We start from the raw sequence: 26,545 nt of genomic DNA, 5'->3' as shown, positions 1-26,545 counted from the left end.
CAGTGAAAAGGAAAGAGTGGAACCCAGTATTATGGGATGTCACAGGACTGTGGGCATTAACCCTCTTTTGTCACTTTGAGGCCTGATGTACAAAAGATTCCTAAGTTACCTTTCTGACTGGCATTTAAAAGTACACAATATATGCAAGATCAGAGGATCTAGTTCAATTTTTAGGTTGGTAACAAAACCATGCAATTATCTGTAGTTTACAAAGGGGATGCAAAAGAGCTCAGACAATTAACAGGATCTGAATCTGATAATCCACAGGCATGTGCTATAGTGTTTCATTAAAACACAAAATTTTTTGCCTCCTTTTGATCAAAGATAACCCCCCAAAATCACTTTTGATCATTAAATAAGGCTGGATTTATTAGATTTGGCCTGATTATTACATAAGTGCAGTATGATTGGTGATTTACCATATAGGCCTTTTAAGCTTTCTTTGTTGGTAGTTTTTTAAATAAGGAAACTTCAAGTGGACTTTTAAAAGCCTCTCAAGGCTAGGAAGCCAAGGCAAGAACTTGATACCAGCTTTTATCTTCAGGTCCTATAAATTTGGGTTAATTCCTCCTTTTCAAGGTCCCCAAAGTATCTATGGTCCTTATGCTTGCCAGACAGTAACCTCCTTTATTGATCTGTAATACTGGGAACCCTGGAGCTAGATACTATACTGGTTTTTCCAAGATTTTTGTAAGCCTTGGCTCCATAAAGTCAACCTTAGTTCCTTAAAGTCTCTGGTCATGCTTGATTAAATTAAGATCATTTTCAAACATGACATTTTAGTTAAAGCCTTGGTTATATAACAGTATCTCCAATTATACCTGTTAAAAAGGAAGACAGATTTTTATTGAAATTGTGCAATTATATTACCAAAAAAATAAGAATATTTAATAAGAGTTTCTAAATTTTGGAGGGGTCAGGCAAAGAGAGAAAGACAAATGCTTTATGAATTATGGCTAGCTTAAGGGAAAGGAGTAAGAAACTCCCTATATCTAGATAATAGAACATTAAAATATCAACAATAATTGAAGCAAAACTATAATCAATTTTTATCAGTTCATTCAGTCCTAGGTAATTAATCCTTGTTCTGCTTGATCTCATGTTAGCAATCTTATGAGCCCACTGGCTTTTTCACTAGAATTTTGGAAACCTTGACATAGTCCAGTTGTGTGGGTCTTCAAGTTATTCAAGCAATGTCATTTGAAGCCTGTGTCCCAGAGTACCTGGCATGGCCTTTTCCATGCATCTCAGATAGTCTTTTTTGTTGAAGACAAAGCACTCTGGCTTGTAGCTGACTGTAAGTGTTAAAAACACTTTTTAGGAAAGTATCAGAATAAAAGGTATATGTAAATGACAAAAGACTTAAAATGACCATGGGTAACTCATTGCTGTTTTATAAAAGTGAACAATCTGATGAGATTTATTAAACATTTTTAAAAGAATAACTGAAGTTATGACAGTAACAGGCATTCAGTGACAGTGAGAACGCTGACAAATCTCTAGGGACTTTATACAACTTCTGAAATGTTTATATTAATAATATTGTACCCAAACAAATTTAACCAACAGAAGGCTAGAAAATCTTTTTTAATTTGACACTTCCCATGCAACTCAAAATACACCAAATATACCTAACTATTTTTAGCACCTCTCTTTTTATAAGATGGAAGATCAAATCTTTTGGGACTTTCCAGAGGGCCTCTGGAAAGTCCCAAAGAGAGTTTTAAATTAAAAATAGATCAGTTACTGGTTTGATGTGAAAAGGCAAAATGGCAAAAGTTGTGAGGAGGTTTGAACACTTGGTTAAATAGGATTATGGGTCACTATGAAACAGTTTAACCCTTTAAACCACATTTAACCAAAGTGACAATAAAAGATTTTAAAGTAAGTACAGGAGATAGCATGATAGTAAAAAATACTTTTTCTCAAAAGTGTGATGATGTTTCTCTTAATCAAAGACATAGCAAAGTGAACATAAAGTAGAAGAAGTTATTATGATAAGATACTGATCTTTGTATTTTAGGCAGATTAGCAGAGGATTAAAAAAATGCTTTCACAACCTCTTACTAAGAGCAGACAAATGATCCAAGAATATTTTATTATTGTATACCGAAAAAAAATTTCAGTTTTGCCTGAAGATATTGTCTGATAAGAAAACTTAAAAATGTTATGAACACTTAAATCTTAATCAGACTTAACCATAAATAAAACTTCTTTTCTGCAAACCTCTACGGTGTTCTATATCCATTCAGATTTTGTCCTACATATTCCTGTTTCTTATTCTGCCAACAACCAGTCTTTTTATTTTAGGACAAAAATATTCTTTTTTTCCTTAAAAAAATACATCTTGCAATACCTTACATGTTTAAGTTACCAAAAAGATCTTTGAAACTGTCTTCAAGCCAACACCCTACAAAATACAATTGCTCTTGAAATAAAGTTTATCAGGCAAATAACTCAAATTGGTTAAACACAAACTGACATTATTTATCATCTATAAAGATCTAGTAGGTATCATGCTAGCTTATTTGATCAGTAAAATATATAAATTTCAAAAAAACATACCCAAGTAGAATGAAATTGTATGTTTGTATTGTACTTAACAGTGGATAACTCAGAATACGTAGCTATTTAAATAATTATTTAACTGACAAATATTTAACAAGTCATGTTTGTCAAAGGTTTGCCTAAGTTATGTGAACTTGAAGTTTTTTAAACATTTGGATTTAGTTCTACAAATACTCTTTTTTCCCATTTGAAATATTAGACTTACTTCCTTAATTTTGGGGTCTTCTGGAGTACTAATTTATATATAAGTGTTTATTAATCTTTAAACCAATTTGAAGAGAGCTTTTTTAAGGAATTTTATGTTAATTTGGTATACCACTTGGAGGTGCGAAAATAGCATACATCAACATACAGACAAATAGCATATAGCTTTCATTTCAAGTCTGTTAGCCATGAGTCAGACATAATACAAATACATAGAGAACATAGAAGTAGTTTACATAGCTATTTATAGTCTTGCAATTTCACTGTAGACTCGGTATCAATTAAAATAGGGATCCCATTTAACCTGTTTAACTTGAGGGCCCTTTTAATCAAGTTCACCTCTGAGATGAATTTGTTTGTCTAATTGGAATGTTTCCCTAAATAGCTATTGTAATTTTAGGTTGTCTTTGGTGAGATTTTGCCAGTTTGTTAGATAGGCACAGCTTCTGGAGCCATACTTCTGAACATGTAATGTGCCAGAGTGCCAAAGGGTAGAGAACCAAAGACTTTAGAGTTTGAGGATCCCTTCTTTATCTTACCACTTTTTACTCTGCACACAGAACAAAATGCTTATGTCTGCATAGGACAAAGAAGCAATGGTAGCAAAAACAAAACTGCAAAGATGGTACCAAAAGGCTAAAGACCCGGGTAAAAAAAATTTCAGTTTTCTCATCTATAAGATTGACAAACCAGCCATTGGACTGAGAGCTAGCGAGATTGAAGAGTAGGAACATGGAGAATAGAGTTCAGATCTGAGAGGGACTCTCTCACAACCCTAGAAGATGGTGGGGAGGACAAAGAACTCAAAGCGTTCAGTGGGCACCTTCACCTGTCACCCAGTATCTCCAGAACCATCGGTAGTCATCTTTGGATCCCACCATCATCTCCAAAACTACTGATTCTTATTCACACATTTTTAGGATCTCACAACCTTATTGAGTGATTCATGAATTGGACAGCATCCCATCCAGAAAGTAGGAGACAGCTCCGCCAGTGGTTTGGAAAGGAGGGGCTTGTATAGGGCAAACACAGAAGTGAGAAAAATGTTTCAATTGACTGATGTTTGAGTTTCCAATTATTGGGGGGGGTTCCTTCAAAGTGGGGAGCAGATAAATATTGGTTAGTATACTTGCCCTTTTAATAAGCTATCTCTAATGGCTGAGATCAGCTAATCACTAAATGTTGCAAACATTGCAACTCTGTTGGGACTGCTCTGCTGACTTAGAAAATCCCATCCTTGGTCAGTTTTATCTTTCAAAAGTCTTTGTCATATATCCAGAAAGAGCGCCACTCCCAGAAATTCTCAATGCAGGTGACCATATTTCTTTTTACTTAGCAAGTTACTCAATGCAACTTAAACAGATCATCATTAAACTTACTTAGTGTAGATTATATGTTTTAGTGGCTTTAATCCATTCATTCATACTCTATTGTATTCCCCTTTTTTTTTTTTAGTACATTTAGTATGTAATTAGAGATCATTGAGCTCTACTCTGGATTTTTCCCCAACCCTCAGTTTTAACAGAAGTCAAGAGTGACCAGCACTTGGAGATTGTTTTCTAGGGCCCATTTGGAAGTGGAACCATGCCTTCCAGTTCCTGGCCTGCCTACTCTTTCCATACTGCCCAGTGCAGACACTGACTAGATGACAAAGATTTGCACAAGTACTGCAAAACCGTTAAACAGATCAACAGTCCTGGATTGTATGTCAGCCACAATGAAAGCAAATACAGAAAAATAGATTTTGATGCCTCATACTGATACTCACTTCCTTTAGATTTATACCATTAATAATATTACAAGGTTTTAAATATTATACAATATAGAAGAGATTCTTGATTTTATTTTTCTTACAAATTCAATATATGGATGGTTCCCATCCCTGCTGCTGTTTCAGGGACACCTTACTCTTGTTACAGCCAGTTGGTCTGATCCCATCAGAAAGCTCTTGAGAGTCTCTTTCTCATCTGCTTCTTCAATGACACCAGTGTATCTCATCCATGGCCTCCTGCTCTCCCTCAATTTCCCCATCACCATGAAGATCTCTTGCTTATTATCTAAAGACTATAACCCAATGGTCATCATAAAGCTTTGACTGAAAATGCTATTTCAAACATGCTCTACAAAAATCCTTTAAATTGGTCCGGCTAATGTTTGAAAAGCAATGCAAAAAATTGCACTACAAATGTCACCCACCTTACAAATTCAGTTCCTTAATTAGAGGTGAGAGGAGACTCAATAATTTCTTGAATATCCAGAAATATTCTATAAATTTACATAGACAAACATGTATATCTCTCTTTTCTTTCTTTGGAAATTTCAATGGCTGCATGTTTCAGGGTTCCTATGACTCCCCATTAGCTCTGTAATTTGCTGGGAGAACTCACACAACTCAATAACAATATATACTCACACCTAGATTTTTACAGCAAAGGGTATAGTGCAATTTGATAGGTTAAGTGAAGTGATATCTCATTGCTGAGTCCCCTCTTCCTTGGTACTTTCTTCAAGACCAAACCAAAATACGTATTAACTAAGTGGAATGCTGTTTTATACTAAATGTTAATTTTACTTTAAAGAATTTACTATTTTTTTCTTCTCAAATATATTGTTCCAGGATGTTCTAGGAACATAATCTTTATGACATACAGAAACTGCACAGTAAAGAAAACAAATGTTCTCTAAAATTTTAAGTTATCAGTGAGTTTTGAATAACAATCCCCCATTGAAATCATGAGAAGTAGTTAACCTTTAAATTAGAGTTCTGATGAGGTCTTAATGTAAGCAGTAAATCTCTAATTATTATTATAGAGAGCACAGATTAGGGAAAAATTCCGGTCCTCAAAGATATGGCTGCATTAAACTCTTTAGTGCCTGGCAATTATTTATTGATAAAAATAATTAGAAAAGTAACTTGGTGCTTGCTCCACTGGGTTGTTGACTGCTGGGGGGGGATGATGCCTCTCCTGTACCTGCACAGACATTTGGATGCAGCTGCTTGGGGAGCTGGGTTCTTAAGGTCCCTCCAATTGCAGGAAAAATGAGGAGGCTCAGGCTGGCATATGGATGTACGTGAAGCACCTCCTGTGGCAGGTTGAAAAGTTCTGCATAATTCCAGGAAGCTGGAAAGGGAATTAAGGGCCAAAACAAAAACAGACTATTCCACAGGAGTTTTCTTGCTATTTGAAGGTCATTCAAGAAGGATGAAGTTGCAAATGATTCACTAAATCTACTTCATTCTGCTCTAACGTATTTAGGGGAACAAGGAATTTCCGTCTTCCACCTTTTTTTAATGATAATCTTTATTTAGAGCAGTTTTCAGGTTTACAGAAATATTGTACAGAAAGCACAGAGTTCCCATATAAATCCCACATGCATAGTTTCCCCTATTATTAACATCTTTCATTAATGTGGTACAGTTGTTATAATTGATGAACTAATGTTGATATATCATTAGTAAGTAAAGTCCAGAGTTTACATTAGGGTTCACTATTTGTATATACAGTTCTACCAGTTTGGAGAATGCATAATGTCATGTGTCCATAATTATGTATCCACACGATTTTTCTGCCCTAATATGCCCTGTGCTCTACCTATTCATTTTCCCCCCACCACCACCCCCCAAATCATGGTGACAACTGATATTTTTGTTTTAACCTTTTCACCTTTCCACAGTGTCACATAGTTGGTATCACATAGTATGTAGGCTTTTCTGACTGGCTTCTTCCATGTTGTAATATATATCTTTAAGGTTCTTCCACATCTTTTCATGGCTTCATAGCTCATTTCTTTTTATTACTGGGTGATAGTCCCTTGTATGCATGTGCCACATTTTGTTTAACCATTCATCAATGGAAGGGCATTTTGGTGCTACCAATTTGGGGTGATTATGAATAAAGTTGCTATAAATATTTGTGTGGACATACATTTTCAACTCCTTTGGGTGAATACCTAGGAGTGCAACTGCTGGATCATATGATAAGACTATGTTTTAGCGTTTTTAAGAACTGTCAAACTGTCTTCTGAAGTGGCTGTACCATTTTGCATTACCACCTGCAATGAATGAAAGTTGGTTTTCTCTCCACATCCTTGCCAGCATTTGATATTGTCAATGTTTTGGATTTTACCCATTGGAATGGCTATGTCTGTATCTCATTTTTAAATTTGCAATTCTCTAATGATATATGATATTAACCATCTTTTCATGTATTTATTTTCCAACTGTGTTATCTTCTTTGCCGAGTGTCTATTCAGCTATTTGGTCCAGTTTTTAAATGGGTTGTTTGGTTTCCTATTATTGAGTTTTAAGAGTTCTTTGTATATTTTAGGTAAAGTCTTTTGTCAAGTACATGTTTTGCAAATATTTTCTCCCAGTCTGTGGCTTGTCTTTTCATTCTCATGGTAGTGTCCTCCACAGAGCAGAAGTTTATCATTTTAATGATGTTTATCATATTCTCTTTCATGGATTGTGGTTTTGGGGTTCTATCTAAGAATTCATCATCAAAGCCAAGGTCTCTTAGATTTTCTCTTATGTTATCTTGAAGTTTTATAGTTTTGTAATTTAAATTTATGTCTATGATCCATTTTGAGAAGATTTTTTGTGTGTGAAATGTGTAAGGTCTTGCCTAGATTCACTTTCTGCATGTGAATATCCAGTTGTTTCAGCACCATTTGTTAAAGACTATCCTTTCTCCACTGAAAGGTCTTTGTCCCTTTGTCAGAGTTCAGTGGGCTAATATTTATGCCTGGGCTTGTTATTCTTTTCCACTGATCTGTCTATTTGTTAGCCAATATCATAATGTCTCAATCAGTGTAGCTTTATTAGAAGCCTTGAAAGTCAGGAAGTGACAGTCCTAAGACTTTGTTCTTCTTTAATAATGTTTTGGCTATTCTGGGTCTTTTGTCTTTCCATATAAACCTTAGAATCAATTTGTCAATATCCACAAAATAACATGCTGCAATTTTCATGGAGATTGCATTGAATATATATCAATTTAGAAGAATTAACGCCTTAATAATATTGAGTCTTCCTATCCATGAACATGGAATATCACTTCATTTATTTTGACTTTTGATTTTTCATCAGTTTTATTGTTTTTTTCATATAGATCTTGTATAAATTTTTTAGATTTCTACCCCAGTACTTCATTATCTGCTCCTAATATAAATGTGTTTTAAATTTCAAATTCCAATTATTCATGATGATATATAGGGGAATATTGATTTTGAATATTAACTTTGTACCCTTGCTATACATTGAGAACTTGCTATAATTGCTTATTAGTTCTGGAGGGTTTTTTTCCCCAATTCTTTGGGATCTTCTACATAGACAATCATATTTGTAGACAAAGATCATTTTATTTCTTTCCAATCTGTTCACCTTTTATCTCCTTCTCTTGTCTTATTTTGTTAGCTAGGACTTCCAATACGATGTTGAATAGGGGTGTTAGAGAAGTCATCCTTGTCTTCTTCCCTATGACAAAATAGGAAGGCATTAAGTATGATGTTGGCCGTAGGCTTCTTTGTAGAAGTTCCCCTTTATTTTTAGTTTGCTAAGAGTTTTTATCATGAGTGGGTGTTGGATTTCATCAGATGCTATTTCTGCATCTATTGATATGATCATATGGCTTTTATTCTTCAGCCTGTTGATATGGTGGACTACATTATTTGATTTTTAATGCTTAACCAACCTTGCATACCTGGAATAAATCCCACTTGTTCATGATGTATAATTCTTTTTGTATATTATTGGGTTAGATTTGCTAATATTTTGTTGAGGACTTTTGCACTTATGTTCATGAGAGATATCATCCTGTAATTTTCCATTCCTGTAATGTCTTTCTCTGGTTGGGGCATTAGAGTAATTCAGACCTCATAAGGTAAGTAGAAAGTGTTCACTCTGCTTCTATTTTCTGGAAGAGATCAGAGAATTGGTATCATTTCTTCTTTAAATATTTGGTAGAACTCTCCAATCTGTGCCTGTTGCTTTCTTTTTTGGAAGGTTATTAATCATTGATTCACTTTCTTTAGTAGATACAAGCCTACTAAGATTATCTGTTTCTCCTTGTGTAAGTTTTGGTAGATTTGTGTCTTCAAGAAATTTGTTCATTCGTCAAAGTTATCAAAATTGTGATTATAGAGTTGCTCATAGTATTTCTTTATTATCCTTTTAATGCCCATGGGATCAGTAGTGATGGCCCCTCTTTCATTTCTGATATTACTAATTTGTATCTTCTTTTATTCCTGTTTAGCCTTGCTAGATGTTGAGAGATTGTATTGAACTTTTCAAAGAACTAGTTGTTAGTTTCATTAATTGTCTCTATTGTTTTCCTGTTTTCAATTTCATTAATTTCTGCTCTAAGTTTATTTTTTCTTTTCTTCTGCTTGCTTTGGATTAACTCTGCTCTTCTTTTCTAGTTTCCCAAAATGGAAGCTTAGATTGTTGATTTTTAGATTCTTTTTTTCTTTTCTTCTGTTTGCATTCAATACTATAAATTTCCCTCTAAACACAGCTTTTGCAGCATCTCACAGATTTTGATAAGTTGTATTCTCATTTTCATTTAGTTCAGAATTTTTCTAACTTCTCTTTAGACTTCTTTGGCCCACAAGTTATTTGGACATATGTTGCTTAATCTCCAAATATTTGGGGATTTTTTAGCTATTTTTCTGTTATTGGTTTCAATTTGGATTCATTGTTGTCTTAGGGTATACTGTATGATATCTATTCTTTTAAATTTTTGAGATGTGTTTTATGGCCCAAAATGTCATATATCTTGGTGAGTGTTCCATGTGAGCTTGAGAAGAATGTGTATTGTGCTGCTGTTGGATAAAGTGTTCTATAAATGTGAATTAGATATGGTTGATTGATGGTGCTATTCACTTCAACCATATCCTTACCAACTTTCTACCTGCTGGATCTGTCAATACCAACAGAAGGGCATTGAAGTCTCCAATTATAATAATGTATTTGTCTATTTACCCTTGCAGTTTTATCAGTTTTATCAAAATAAATTTAATCCCATATTTTGTTGCCCTCTTGTTAAGTGCACACATTAAGTGTTGGTATGTCTTCTTGGAGAATTGACCCTTTTATCATTGTGTAAGGCCCTTTTATACTTGACAGTTTGACAATTTTCCTTGCTTGGAAATATACTTTGTCTGAAATTATATACTTACTTGAGATTCTTAAAATTTTTATTAGCATGGTATATCATTCTCCCCCTTCTACTTTTAATCTGACTGTATCTTTATATTAAAGTGGGTTTCTTGTAGACAACATATAGTTAGGTCTTGTTTTTTTAACTACTCTAAAAGTCACTGTCCTTTAATTGGTATATTTAGATTAGTTACATTTAAAGTGATCATTGATATAGCTCTATTAATATCTACCAAAATTTAACTTTTTATTCCTTGCTTCTGTCTTTTTTTTTTTTTTGCTTTCTCTGACTTCCACTGAGCATTTAAAGTTATTCCATTTTCTTTCCTCTCTTAGCATATCAATTATTCTTCTTTTTAAAATTCTTATAGTGGTTGCGCTCAAGTTTCAATATACATTTATAGTTAATATAAGTCCACTTTCAAATAACATTAAAACATTTCACAGTTAGTGCAGTTACCTTAAAACAGAATAATCCCAGTTTCCTTCATCCCATCCCTTATAACAATTATCTCATTAATTCCACTTATCCACAAGCTATAACCAACCAATACATTGTTACTATTATTTTGAACAGTAATCTATTAAATCAGTTGAGAATGAGAAAAATAATTTTACCCTCATTTATTCTGTCTCTAATAGTCCTCCTTTCTTTATGTAGATCTGTGTTTCTGACCTATGTCATTTAACTTTCTCTGGAGAACTTCTTTTAACATTTCTTGCAAGGCAGTTCCATTGGTGACAAATTCCCTCAATTTTTGTTTCTCTGAGGAAGTCTTTGTTTCTCTTTCATTTTCAAGGATAATTTTACTCAGTATAGACTCCTGGGTGAGTGGTTTGCCATAGTTTCCAGCTAAGAAAAATATCACACAATGGGTTGGCTTAAAAACAGGAATTTATTGACTCACAGTTTCAGAGGCTTGATGCCTTGCTTCCAGCCATGGTTGGAATCCTTCTGGCTGCCTAGAGATCCTTGGGTTCCTTAGCTTTCCTGTCACATGATGATGTCTTCTTTCTCTTCCAGGTCCCATTGATTTCCAGCTTCTGGCTCCTCTCTCCCGTGGCTTTCTTTCTATTGGATCTTCCATAATAGATTAAAACCTACCCTGATTCACTTATCCATATCTTAACTAAAAATATCTTCAAGAGATTCTATTTACAATGAGTTCAAACTGATGGGAATGCAGATCAAGACCAAGAAAATGGCCAAGAAATAGGGGTACATAATTCAATCCACCACATTGTTTTTATTGTTCAATACTTTATATACTTCACTCTACTCTCTCATTGCTTGCATGGTTTCTGAAGAGAAGTCTGATGTACTTCTTATCTTTGTTCTTCCGTAGGTAAGGTGCTCCCCCCTTCCCCACACCACCAGCCTCTTTTGAGATTTTTCTCTTTGACTTTGGTTTTCTGCAGTTTGAATATGGTATGCTTAGGTGCAATTTTTCTTTTTTGGTATTTATTCTCTGAGCTTTCTGGATCTGTGATTTTGTCACTATCATTAATTTTGGAAACTCCTCAGCCATTGTTAATTCAAACATTTCATCTGCTCCTTTGTCTCTTTCTTTTACTTCTGGTATTCCCATTACACATATGTTAAACCTTTTGTAATTGTCCCACAGTTCTTGGATAGTCTGTTCCATCTTTTTCATCCTTTTTTTCTCTTCACATTTCAGTTTTGGAAGTTTCTATTGACATATATTTGTGCCCACTGATTATTTCCTCAGCAGTGTCCAGTCTACTGATGAGCCCATTTCTGTTTGTGATTTTGATTTCTATCATTTTCTTTTTGATTTTTTCCTCAGAGCACCCATGTCACTGCTTCTATTACCCATCTGTTGTTTTGTGGGCTGTCCACTTTTTCTGTTAGGGCTATTAGCATATAACTCATAGGTATATTAAATGCCCAGACTGGTGTCTCCTACATCACTGTCATGTCTGAGTCTGGTTCTGGTGCTTCCACTGTCTCTTCAGACTGTGTTTTTCTGTTTGTTTTGGTGTGAGTTTTTTTTTTTTTTTTCCTTTTAGTATGCCTTGTAATTTTTGGTTGAAAGCTGGATATGATGTCCTGGGTAAAAGGAACAGAGGTAAATAGACTTTTAGTATGAGGCTTTATGTTTATCTGACTAGGAACTAGGCTGTGTTTCACTGATTTAATTTTCTTGCTTTAGTGGCTCTCTCTCTCTTTCTCTATCCCTCTCTCTCCCTCTCTCTCTCTCTCTCTCTCTCCTTATCTCTCTTCCTCTCTCTATCTTCATTCTGTTTATAAAAGTCACCAGAAAGAGGATTAAGTTCCATCCTGAATGAGTTAGGGGCACACCTTGACTAAAGTAGCCTCATCAGAAGATCCTACTTACAATGGGTTCACACCCACAGGAATAGATTAGATTTAAGAACACATTTTCTGGGATACACGCAGCTTCACACCATCACAGTAAGTTATCCATTTGGATAATCAGCCCTCATTGAGTGATACTAACAGTGAATGTACTTATGCTGGATTTTTGATCACCAAATTTGAAGCAATATTAAAATCATTTACAAAGTAGGTGAGGGGGAGGACAGAGTAAACATATAAGGATAGAGAATGAGTTTTTACTGTGGCTTTGTTATAACAGTAAGAAAGGTAAACCTCCAGTTGAGAGAGAATACACAATTTATCATCTTAAGGGAAAAGTAGTTAAGGCAATGAGGTTAAAAGCAGATATTGCCTCAGTCTAAATTTGCAGGAAGATAGAGAAGACAGAGTAACCTCACTTCTGTCATTAGGATGAAAACCATAATGTCAGCTACAAGCAAAAATGCCAAATCCCTTTAACCACCTGACTTTCATGCATGGAGTCTTGTAGTGAGCTAGAGATGTCTACTTCATATGAAGGCACACTCGATTTAAGAAAGACAAATCAGAGATATATAAACAAGATAGTGAACTTTATGCAAAGCCTATATGTTCATCAATCAAGAGTTTTTGCATAATGAAAAGAAATATTTAATTTGTTTACAGCGTCAATTCTTATCTGAAAATGAAGATTCTGGGAATAAGCAGAGTATGAATAATATATTTAATTTACTGTTAATAGCAATCATGCATGGTAGGGATAGAGAGCAAAAAGAATCTTCAAAAATAAAGTTTACTAATAATTATCAACTAGTGAAATTTACTTCTGTAAAAGTAAAGTTAGTTCTAATAAGAAATTAAGCTAAAGAAACAAAACTAGACAGGTGTATAAAATAATAATTATAACTCAGCAGATATTATCTAATGTTAAATAATTCTAGTTTTACTTTTATTTCTTAAAAATAAATAAAGCTATTGTTCAAAGGAATTGTCTCCTCAAAGGGAGTTCATGCTATCCTATCAGTAGACTAAAAATGGTGATGCATTTTAAAAAGATTATTGCTATTGCTGACATTATAGTAGATGTATCTTTAATACACACTTTAATTATTTTTGATTAGTAAGAAATTTATTCATGACCTCATTCTTTCTGGACACATGATGTTTAATGGAATTAAGCAACAAGGTAAGTGTGATGCCTGAAATACGGTCTCCCCCAGGCCCTCTTAATTGAAAAACAGTTCTTCAGTCATTTTTAAACAGCTGATCACAAACATAAATCTTAATCAATTCAACTGAGTATGAAAATACATTAATTCTATTTTTAAAAGCTACGGATTTCTTTAGAACAAGACAAAGATAATGCAAATACAAATAGTTACTATGCTGAGATTTCATTGTTATTGGTTATTATTAATATCTTTTAGCCTTTGCCTGGCCATGGTTTTCATGGAATTCATTCATGCTCATCACTCATTTCTTTGGAAACACACATGCCCAATTGAAACTTTGAAAATAGCTGATCATAAAACACTTCCAGCAGCTTCCCTCTGGCTTGGTGTTGTTTTATCTAGTGATAAAATGATAAAGACCTGAGAACTTCTTGACTCAATTTACTTCAAGAATTACTTATGAAATGCAACAATCTGCTTTAGAGATACAATGTTGAGTAAATTGCAGTCCACGTCTTCAAAGACCTTATAATTCACATCCAAATCATATAACCATCAAAAAGAAGCTATTGATTCAATAAAAAACATTATGGCATTTTAAAATTACCTGTGTGCTAAGAATTAGTGTGTTATTAGCTTCTACTTTTCCTTTTATTGTGATGACTGTCAGAAAGAGAAAAACATAACTCTCTGATTGAGACATGATGTTTCTGGCCTATCTAAAAGCAAAATTATTAATTTTTACAAGAAAGGCTTTTTTTTTCCCCTCAAATTTCTTCTGGACCAACGAAAACCTGTAGGCTGCTTTTTTGTTTTTGTACAACCTGCCTCTTTGAGGGTCTCTCTTTTATAGAGGCCATAACTCTGTCCCCAAAACTCAGTGCTTTAGACACTGGTAAACATATCATAGCAAAATTAAACAAATATATAGGATACCTAAAAATTTGAGAATTAATATATATTCATTCTCTAAAAATTAGAGAAATAATACATAATTAATTAACTGCAGAACATTTTAATAATCACAAAGTAAAGCAAAATAATAATAAAAAATAATAACTTTCTCCAGGGATCATGGGCATGTACAAGTTTGCTAACTAGCCAATGGTAGAAATTACATTAGTGAAGAGGTTCATTGCAATAACTTAGGTTCCCTAAGAATCTTTAGCCTGTGTGAATTACAAACCCTGCCACATAATAAAGGGCTCCAGGATTCCACAAATCCCTGCCTTCTCAGGACCTGGGTTCCTGAATCCATCAGCCATACAGAGGTTGTTCACTTATTGTCTCAGTAATCTCACAGTAAATCATGGGAAAAAAACAAACATCTAATTTACTGATGTAAAAATAATGCAGAGACCATGCCAAACTACTGTGTTAAATGAACAAAATATAAAATATACCACACATGACTTGTTTATTTCTTAAACATCTACATTTAATGGAGTAATAGGAAGATTTATTCTTTCAATTTTTCTAGCACATTATAAAATGTGTAATCTTTAGTTAAGTAATAAACTATGCACACAATATATTTGAAAATGCAATAACTAGCTTAATTCCTCTTGGAAAACTTATCTAAATACTTCTGAAACTTCCCTTTATTTGTGTCAGAGCTTTACAGCAAGTGCAGCAATTACTATAAATTCATACTCTTTTAGACTGTCTCTTTTAATATAAGGAAATACTCAGATGTTCTTTCCTCATCACTAGTAAACCAGCTGTTCTGGTTTGCTAATGCTGCCTTTTCACAAAACACCAGAAGTGGATTGGCTTTTATAAAGGGGGTTTATTTAATTACACAGTTACAGTCTTAAGGCCATAAAGTGTCCAAGGTAAGTCATCAACAATCAGGTACCTTTACTGGAGGATGGCTGATGATGTCTGGAAAACGTCTGTTAGCTGGGAAGGCACATGGCTGGTGTCTGCTCTGGAGCTCTGGTTTCAAAATGGCTTTCTCCCAGGACATTCCTCCCTAGTTTTCAGCTCCTCAAATATGTCACTTTTAGTTGCTCTTGGGGTGTTTGTCCTCTCCTAGCTTCTCTGGAGCAAAAGTCTGCTTCAAAGGCCATCTCCAAAATGTCTCTGTAAGCTGAAGCTCTTTTCTCAGCTCCTGTGTGTTCTTCAAAGTGTCCCTCTTGGCTGTAGCAAGCTTGCTCCCTCTGTCTGAGCTTATAGAGTGCTCCAGTAAAACAATCAAGTCCCATGCTGAATGGATGGGGCCATACCCCCACAGAAACTATCCAGAGTCATCACCCACAGTTGGGTGGGGTGCATTTCCATGGAAACACTCAAAGAATTACAATCTAATCAACACAAATACATCTGCCCACACAAGATTACATCAAAGATAATGGCATTTTGGGGGACATAATACATTCAAACTGGTACACCAACCAAAGCTCCCATATCCTCCTTGGGTGGCCATAATAGTGACCTCTATTCTCTCTTCAGTATCAATCTGCAGTCATTGATATTTATTTGACACAGTGGATACTAGCTCCTACTACTTTTTGTGGAAATAGAAAAAGGTGAAAAACTGTAAAGAGAAGAAGTGAAAATTCACATTTGTGGAGTAGAAACACAGGGAAGATTTTGTGCATATATGAAACTTAAAAAAAAATGATCATTCCAAAAGCAGAGTATACAATTTTTCATGATTACAAACATTTTTTTAAATATACGAATTGAGCATAAATAGATAAAACCTAAATTAACTGCTTTCCTCTCCAGGTTGTGTCCCTGACTTTCTGGAGTCCAGGTGTGTCTGAAATAGAGACGGTGCTGCAGGTGTTGGGAAGCATACACACATGTGAGCATTTAGGTCAGCTCCTGAGCTGGTGTGGTTATTGACCCTGATGCATGACTTGGTAATGCTTTGGCTAGATTCTAACCTGTCTGCTAAACACAAGGTAATAACTGTGTGCTGTGATGCGAATAAAAACTATCTTCTATATCAGCTTAAAATGCAGAGGGAGGCATTGCAAATCCAGATGGCGAACATGTAGTCTGTGTGGCAAGGTGTTTATAGACTCAAAGAACAACGAGACATTTGAAATTGTGATTAGAAATAGTGTGATAGATGTCAATGGCAGGCAAGTGCAGGGTACAATGACAAAAGAGAAGAGGGAGAATCTGTTCTGTCTGACAAGATGTGAGCAGGATGGGGGAAAGCACTCAGAGCAAAAATGATGAAAAGGCATTTGTCAGGTACTCAAGACAGTGGCAGCAAAGCAGAAATTTTACTTGTGTCCAATGTCACATATAAAAGGAAGAATATAAGAATAGCTGAAGAGTCCCCGTTGATGTATTTTATACATTCAGTTTAAAGAAAATATGTTTTATATTTAGGATTTATTTATTTTTGAAAAATACATAGTCTCTCATTAAACATTAAGGCATGATAGTAAATTTGAGAAATAGGTTTTTAAAATATTCTAGAAGCAGTGTGCTCCCAGATCAAGATGGCAGAGTAAGCAGCTACAAGGCTCTGAAACCCCACAGAAGCTTTGAACAACCCACAAGAACTGGCGGAAACATCTTTCTCAAAGCTCCAGAAGACAGTTAAAGTACTGCAGTAACAGGGCAAATGCCAAACCTAGAAAAGGGCCACTTAAAAGCAGCAGGATCTTGTGGCATCTTGGCTGCCCCACTCTAACCCCTCACCAGCTCATCACAGAGTTGGCCTGTGCTCCCAGTGCAGTTCACTGGTCCCAGTTCCACAGGGATCAGAGTAATCCTCATGCACTTGCTGGGAGCATGTATGTCTGTCCCAACCTGTCTAGTGGCAGCCAGAAGCAATCACTGTCCTAGAACTTGCCCTGCCTGTAGAAGGCAGCTCACTGAGCTCTCCTATAGAGCACTGTGAGAGAGCAGTCAAGTGGCTGCTGGGGCAGGGGACTTTTGGCTATAGGATGCACAGTGCAGTGCCAGGGACCATGAGAAAACTATGTTTCCTAGGGAATATGGGGTATTCCTAGCCATGTAAATGGGGGAATTCCTAGAGCCCAAGATATGACACATGTGCAGAAAGGATCAGAGAGGACCCCATACTCTGCCCTGGAGTTATTCTCTAAACTCTTTGTATGGATAAGCCCTGAAGGAAAGCACTTGCACCACAGATAAATCTGCAAAGCCTGGGAAAAGTGTGTTCTTTCTTTCCTTCTTTTTTTTTTTTTTTTGTTTTTTTTTGGATGTTGTTATATTCTGGCATTCCAGGAACATTGTGTCATACTAGCTAGATACAAACATAGGGAACTGAATCCTCAGAGTCTAAATTCTAGTAATATACATTAAAATATCAAAATGTACAGGTTTCACAAAATATTACAAACATACAAAGAAACAGGCAGCAATGGCTCAGGCAAAGGACAAAGGAGAAAATTAATGCATTAGAAACCATCAATGAAGAGGATGAGTCCTGAGACATCTCAAAGAAATACTGTAAAATTAAAAAGAAGGGTCCTAAATTTGCTCAAAGAGCCAAAGGAAAATAAAGGCAAAGAGCTAAAGGAAATCAGGAAAGTGATAGATGAACACAAAGAGAGCATCAACAAAAAGATGAAAATTAGAAAAGGAACCAAACTGACCTGAAAACCAATATATGCATTGTGAGAAAAAAAGAGAGAAAAGGACAAAGAGAAGATTCAAAGAAATAATGGCTTACAACTTACCAAATTTATATAAAAAAGTGAGTATACCTATCCAAGATGCTCAGCTAACTCCAAACATGATCAATCTAAAGTAAGATCCACACCACACCATCTTATAATCAAACCCTCAATTGCTAATGAGAGACAATTCTGAAAGCCACAAAAGAGAAGCAACATGTCACATACAAGGCAGCCTCCATAAGAAAATGTGTTGATTTCTCATCAGAAACCATGGATCAGGAAAGCAGTGGGAAGACATATTTAAAGTGCTGAAAAAAAAATTGCCAAACAAGAATTTTATATCTGGGAAAACTGTCTTTCAAAAATGAGGGAGGGCTCAACACATTCCCAGATAAACAAAAGCTGAGGAAACTTCGTCACCCCTAAATCAGCCCTACAGGAAATGCTAAAGGGAGTCCCACAGGTTGACAGGAAAGGGCACTAGACAAATGATTGAAGCTACACACGAAGATATAAAGATCTCCAATAAAGATAGTGACATAGGTAAATATAAATATCAGTACTATTGTATTTTTGGTTTGCAAAACTCCACTTTATAATTCCTACAGGATCTAAAAGGCAAATTCATAAAATGTAATGATACATCAATGGTTTTGGACTTATAATGTATAAATATGTAATTTTTACAAGAACTACATAAAAGTGGGGGAGTGGGTAGAGGAAACTGAGTGGCGTGATTGGGGAAGGCTGAGATGGGAAGATTTATGTTGTATGTGTTTCCACAATTAAAAGAAGAAAGAAAGTGAAACTAAAAAGATAATGACAATTAAAGGCAATACATGATACTGGATGAGATCTAAGAATGGAGGAGAAAAGGCTTAGAAGAGTATTATTGAGACATAAGAATAAAATGGATTATAGAATGCAAGCTTTATACCAACATTAAATTTCTTGAACTTGATAATTGCACTTAAGGTGACTAAAAAGTGAGTATCCTTGTTCATAGGAAACATACATGGACGTATTACATGTTTAAGGAGTATTTATTAGGTATGTGAAACCTGCTGTCAAATATCAGAAAATGATAGCTAGCTAGCTAGCTAGATAGATAGATAGATGATAGATAGATAGATGATAGACAGACAGAATGCTATGGCAAAGGTGGCAAAATGTGAAAATGAATGGATATGGGTATTGGGGGAGGGATGCTGAAATTCTCTATATGGGGTTTGTATTATTCTTGCAACTGTCCTGAAAATTTAAAATTATTTCAAAATGGAAAGTTAAAAAACATAGTCTAGAACTTTATTTCTCTAATAACCACTGTCTAGAAAAGAAGTATCTAGTAAACAGCACATAAGATGAAGAAATTGGTATTCTTAGTATGTTTTTACCGAAATTTCTGAAATTTTAGATACAACAGAGAATTTAGATACAACAGAGAATTAGCATTCATTTATTTACATTGAGTACCCTCTAACAATTATTTTTGACACATGTGCCCTGTTTTGTAAAGGCTTTAAGTTTGGTTAAGAGGGGAAAAGGGAAAGTAAGTAAAGTATGTGGCCCATGACTTGGGGAAGGAGTCAGTAGAGAAGGTGGTGGGTAAGACAGGGAGGGAAGGACAGAGGTATCTCTTTGTCGAAAGCATCATCTGCTGTGCCCAGGGGCAGGACATGAGTCCCAAGCATATAGAAAACATTTTTAAGAAACCAGAGTCATGGTTGTCAACATTTGGATCCAGGTAATTCTTTATTGTGATGGGGACACTGTAGGATATTTAACAGCATCCCTGACCTCTTTCCTGCTATATTCCAGTAACACCTTCCCCATGTGTGACAAACAAAAATGACCCCAGTCCTTGCCAAATGTCCCCTGAGAGAAAGGAACAAATGCTCTGCTCTTGGCTATAGCTCAGTGCTGACTTTTAAGGGCCATTTCTGCCATAACTGCTTATCTCTGTTTGTGTTTTTATAATTATTGCAAATAAAAGTTGGGAGAAGGTGAATGAGGTACTGTTAGCCAGCCAATTAGCTTAACCTGGAAGCCCTACCTTTGGAATCTTACATGCATCAGCTTAAACATCTCATCAATTATTCAATTTTTTTAATTCTTGCTCATCATATTTAGCATTCAAGGTTTAAGTTAGTACTGGTGGCTTATTTTTAGCTTGCATTTCACAATTTTACTTGGAATTTTTATTCCATCTTATAGACCAGACATTTAATTAATAGGGAACCCATGTAGAGAGGCATAGTGAGGAAAAAAAAAGGAATCAGCATGTTCCTGGTGTATTGACTGTGGATCATCAGCTCACAAAGAACTGCTGAATCCTGCCCCTTCCCAGGTCTCTCCCAGTTACAGCTGCCCTACCACTTATCAGCTTTAAAGATTTCCAGTTAATTAACCTTGGAAATGTATGTCTTTCTTACCTGTGATGAGGAGGCATGAATGGCAGGCAAATTGAGCCATAATGTTAATTAGGTACACACAGAAAGTAATGGCACATCAGATTTTTGCTTGACATCAGCAATTAATTTCTGCAGGTTGTTCCAGCCACAGGCAAGGCTGAGATCCCAGCTGGGTCTCATTGTGGAGATGTTGTGACACCATGCACACTTGGTAATTATGTGTTGGTGTGTGTGTGGCACTTGCTCTAAAATGCCCAAATATGATGAATTATAGCACTGAGACATATAAATAAAAAATATTTTAAATATATATATATATATTTTATACATGTATGTGGAGAGAGAGAGAGAGAGGGAGAGAGAGAGAGATTGACCAGGGCACTGATAAGAGCTCTGATATATTTGCATTCATCAAAGATAAATGATAAGGGCAGATAGGGAGTTTCTTATGGTAAAAAGGGAAAATATAAATCCAGACTTAGGAGATGCAGGATGGAGCACCGAATCCACCTCCAAAAAGGCAGGCTGACTTTTGCCAAATCACTCAACAACTTTGAGATGCAAAATGTTTATGTATATATTTTTAACTGGAGATAATAATAGTCATTTCACGAAATTGTAGTGAAGATTCTGGGATAAATTTGATATGAGAGCTCTTTATAAACTCTAAATTCCTCAAAGATAAAATGTAAAAAGAAATTTTATGTGAAGTGTTAAAATTAAAATTGCAGCAATATGATCAGGTGGTGCCTGTCCTAGTGATGTTCTAATTTACTGACAAATGTACAGATGTCCTTGGGACCAGGGGGCACCTATTTGTAGTTTTTGGTTATCAGTCCTTGTGCCAGTTTGGATGTGTTATGTCCCCCAGAACATCATTATCTTTGATGCAGTCTTCTTGGGCAGATGTATTAGTGTTGATTAGGTTGTAATTCTTTGAGTGTTTCCATGGAAATGTGACCCACCCAACCATAGGTGCTTACTCTGATTGGATAATTTCCATGGTGGTGTGGCCCCTCCCATTCAGTGTGGGCCTTGATTAGTTTAGTAGAGCACTACATAAGCTCAGACAAAGGAACAAGCTTGCTACAGGCAAGAGGGATACTTTGAAGAATGCACAGGAGCTGACAGAGGAGCTGCAGATGAGAGACATTATGGAGATGGCCATTGAAAGCAGACTTTTGCTCCAGAGAAGCTAAGAGAGGAAAAATGCCTCAAGAGCAATTAAGAGTGACATTTTTGAGGAACTGCAGTCTAGAGAGGAACATCCTGGGAGAAAGCCATTTTGAAACCCGAACTCTGGAGCAGACACCAGCCACTTGTCTTCCCAGCTAACAGAGGTTTTCTGGATGCCATTGGCCATCCTCCAGTGAAGGTATCCAATTGTTGATGTGTTACCTTGGACATTTTATGGCCTTAAGACTGTAACTTTGTAACCAAATAAACCCCCTTTATAAAAGCCAATCCGTTCCCGACCCTCAGCCCCTTAAGTGGAGGCCCCACCCCATGCGCAGTGATGTCAGATGCTGCTGTCAGCCGGCGCTGGGGGGGGTCGGTGTGGGGTAGAATGGCCGCTGCCACCATCACCTGTGGGACCCCAGGAGAGGACAGCCACCACCTGAAGATCTTTCTCCCCAAGAAGCTGCTGGAGTGTCTTCCTCGCTGTCCGCTGCTTCCTCCAGAGAGGCTACAGTGGAATACAAATGAGGAGATTTCATCCTACATGATCATCTTTGAGAAGCAAGATAAGTGGCTATCCTGTGCCCCAAAGACAAGGCCTCAGAATGGCTCCATCATCCTCTACAACTGCAAGAAGGTGAAATACCGGAAGGATGGTTACCTCTGGAAGAAACGGAAAGATGGGAAGACTACCCGTGAGGACCACATGAAGCTGAAGGTCCAGGGCATGCAGTGTCTCTATGGCTGCTACGTTCACTCTTCCATCGTCCTCACATTCCATTGGTGCTGCTACTGGCTGCTCCAGAACCCTGACATTGTCCTTGTGCACTACCTGAACGTCCCAGCCCTGGAGGACTGTGGAAAGGGCTGCAGTCCCATCTTCTATTCTATCAGCAGTGACCGTCGAGAGTGGCTGAAGTGGTCCTGGGAGTAGCTGTTGGGACAGCTGAAGCCCATGTTTCATGGCATCAAATGGAGCTGTGGGAATGGGGCAGAGGAGTTCTCTGTAGAACACCTGGTGCAGCAGATCCCGGACACCCACCCGACCAAGCCCGCACACCGAACCCATGCCTGTCTCTGCAGTGGGGGACTTGGTTCTGGGAGCCTTACCCACAAATGTAGCAGCACAAAACATCGCATCATCTCCCCCAAAGTGGAGCCCTGAACTTTAATCCTGACCTCCATCCCCCATCCCCACCCCCCTCAGCTGCCTCCACTGATAGCCCCACTTCCCCCAGAGCTCCCCAAGGCACATACCTCCCCATCTTCCGCCTCCTCCTCTTCCTCTTTGTCAGGCTTTGCTGAACCCCTGCAAGATTAAGTAAAAAAATAGATGATCTGATGGAAATTAAAGAAACTGTTGACCAAATTAAAAAGATTCTGGACACTCATAGTACAAGACTAGAGGAAGTTGAACAACGAATCAGTGACCTGGAAGATGACAGAATGGAAAATGAAAGCAGAAAAGAAAGAATGGGGAAAAAAATTGAAAAAATTGAAATGGACCTCAGGGATATGATAGATAATATAAAACATCCGAATATAAGACTCATTGATGTTCCAGAAGGGGAAGAAAAGGGTAAAGGTCTCGGAAGAGTATTCAAAGAAATTGTTGGGGAAAACTTCCCAAATCTTCTAAACAACATAAATTCACAAATCATAAATGCCCAGCGAACTCCAAATAGAATAAATCCAAATAAACCCACTCCGAGACATATTCTGATCACACTGTCAAACACGGAAGAGAAGGAGCAAGTTCTGAAAGCAGCAAGAGAAAAGCAATTCACCACATACAAAGGAAACAGCATAAAACTAAGTAGCGACTACTCAGCAGCCACCATGGAGGTGAGAAGGCAGTGGCACGATATATTTAAAATTCTGATGAGAAAAATTTCCAATCAAGAATACATTATCCAGCAAAGCTCTCCTTCAAATTTGAGGGAGAGCTTAAATTTTTCACAGACAAACAAATGCTGAGAGAATTTGCTAACAAGAGACCTGCCCTACTGGAGATACTAAAGGGAGCCCTACAGACAGAGAAAAAAAGAAAGGACAGAGAGACTTGGAGAAAGGTTCAGTACTAAAGAGATTCAGTATGGGTACAATTAAGGATATTAATAGAGAGAGGGGAAAAATATATATGACAAACACAAACCAAAGGATAAGATGGCTGATTCAAGAAATGCCTTCACGGTTATAACATTGAACGTAAATGGATTAAACTACCAATTAAAAGATATAGATTCACAGAATGGATCAAAAAAAATGAACCATTAATATGTTGCATACAAGAGACTCATCTTAGACACAGGGACACAAAGAAATTGAAAGTGAAAGGATGGAAAAAAATATTTCATGCAAGCTGCAGCCAAAAGAAAGCAGGTGTAGCAATATTAATTTCAGATAAAATAGACTTTAAATGCAGGGATGTTTTCAGAGACAAAGAAGGTCACTACATACTAATAAAAGGGGCAATTAAACAAGAAGAAATAACAATCACAAATGTCTATGCACCCAATCAAGGTGCCACAAAATACATGAGAGAAACACTGGCAAAACTAAAGGAAGCAATTGACGTTTCCACAATAATTGTGGGAAACTTCAACACATCACTCTCTCCTATAGATAGATCAACCAGACAGAAGACCAATAAGGAAACTGAAAATCTAAACAATCTGATAAATGAATTAGATTTAACAGACATATACAGAACATTACATCCCAAATCACCAGGATACACATACTTTTCTAGTGCTCATGGCACTTTCTCCAGAATAGATCACATGCTGGGACATAAAACAAGCCTCAATAAATTTAAAAAGATTGAAATTATTCAAAGCACATTCTCTGACCACAATGGAATACAATTAGAAGTCAATAACCATCAGAGACTTAGAAAATTCACAAATACCTGGAGGCTAAACAACACACCCCTAAACAATCAGTGGGTTAAAGAAGAAATAGCAAGAGAAATTGCTAAATATATAGAGACAAATGAAAATGAGAACACAACATACCAAAACCTATGGGATGCAGCAAAAGCAGTACTGAGGGGGAAATTTATAGCACTAAACACATATATTAAAAAGGAAGAAAGAGCCAAAATCAAAGAACTAATGGATCAACTGAAGAAGCTAGAAAATGAACAGCAAACCAATCCTAAACCAAGTAGAAGAAAAGAAATAACAAGGATTAAAGCAGAAATAAATGACATAGAGAACAAAAAAACAATAGAGAGGATAAATATCACCAAAAGTTGGTTCTTTGAGAAGATCAACAAGATTGACAAGCCCCTAGCTAGACTGACAAAATCAAAAAGAGAGAAGACCCATATAAACAAAATAATGAATGAAAAAGGTGACATTACTGCAGATCCTGAAGAAATTAAAAAAATTATAAGAGGACACTATGAACAACTGTATGGCAACAAACTGGATAATGTAGAGGAAATGGAAAATTTCCTGGAAACATATGAACAACCTAGACTGACCAGAGAAGAAATAGAAGACCTCAATCAACCCATCACAAGCAAAGAGATCCAATCAGTCATCAGAAAGCTTCCCACAAATAAATGCCCAGGGCCAGATGGCTTCACAGGGGAATTCTACCAAACTTTCCAGAAAGAACTGACACCAATCTTACTCAAACTCTTTCAAAACATTGAAGAAAATGGAACACTACCTAACTCATTTTATGAAGCTAACATCAATCTATTACCAAAACCAGGCAAAGATGCTACAAAAAAGGAAAACTACCGGCCAATCTCCCTAATGAATATAGATGCAAAAATCCTCAACAAAATACTTGAAAATCAAATCCAAAGACACATTAAAAAAATCATACACCATGACCAAGTGGGGTTCATTCCAGGCATTCAAGGATGGTTCCACATAAGAAAATCAATCAATGTATTACAACACATTAACAATTCGAAAGGGAAAAATCAAATGATCATCCCAATAGATGCTGAAAAAACATTTGACAAAATCCAACATCCCTTTTTGATAAAAACACTTCAAAAGGTAGGAATTGAAGGAAACTTCCTCAATATGATAAAGAGCATATATGAAAAACCCACAGCCAGCATAGTACTCAATGGTGAGAGACTGAAAGCCTTCCCTCTAAGATCAGGAACAAGACAAGGATGCCCACTGTCACCACTGTTATTCAACATTGTGCTGGAAGTGCTAGCCAGGGGAATCCGGCAAGTCAAAGAAATAAGAGGCATCCAAATTGGAAAAGAAGAAGTAAAACTGTCATTGTTTGCAGATGATATGACCTTATATCTGGAAAACTCTGAGAAATCGACAATACAGCTACCAGAGCTAATAAACAAATTTCGCAAAGTAGCGGGATACAAGATTAATGCACATAAGTCAGTAATGTTTCTATATGCTACAAATGAACAAACTGAAGAGACACTTAAGAAAAGATACCATTTTCAATAGCAACTAAAAAAATCAAGTACTTAGGAATAAACTTAACCAAAGATGTAAAGGACCTATACAAAGAAAACTACAGAACTCTACTAAAAGAAATAGAAGGGGACCTTAAAAGATGGAAAAATATTCCATGTTCATGAATAGGAAGACTAAATGTCATTAAGATGTCAATTCTACCCAAACTCTTCTGCAGATTCAATGCAATCCCAATCAAAATTCCAACAAACTACTTTGCAGACTTGGAAAAGCTAGTTATCAAATTTATTTGGAAAGGGAAGATGCCTCGAATTGCTAAAGATACTCTAAAAAAGAAAAACGAAGTGGGTGGACTTACACTCCCTGACTTTGAAGCTTATTATAAAGCCACAGTTGTCAAAACAGCATGGTGCTGGCACAAAGATAGAAATATAGATCAATGGAATCAAATTGAGAATTCGGAGATAGACCCCCAGATCTATG

At 36.3% G+C, this 26,545-nt stretch overlaps 1 long non-coding RNA gene and 1 pseudogene across 1 annotated transcript in view; both read left to right on the top strand.

The window, feature by feature from the left end:
* LOC119505744 overlaps positions 1 to 26,545 on the top strand; it is a 310,630-nt gene that overhangs the window by 211,178 nt on the left and 72,907 nt on the right. The gene's annotated exons all lie outside the window — the stretch shown is intronic.
* On the top strand, positions 22,033 to 22,720 carry LOC119505742 (annotated as a pseudogene).

This window comes from Choloepus didactylus, chromosome 10 (genome assembly GCF_015220235.1).
Source record: "Choloepus didactylus isolate mChoDid1 chromosome 10, mChoDid1.pri, whole genome shotgun sequence".
Lineage (NCBI taxonomy): Eukaryota > Metazoa > Chordata > Mammalia > Pilosa > Megalonychidae > Choloepus > Choloepus didactylus.
The sequence above is the reverse complement of the archived record's forward strand: the minus strand, read 5'-3'. Positions and strand labels throughout refer to the sequence as shown.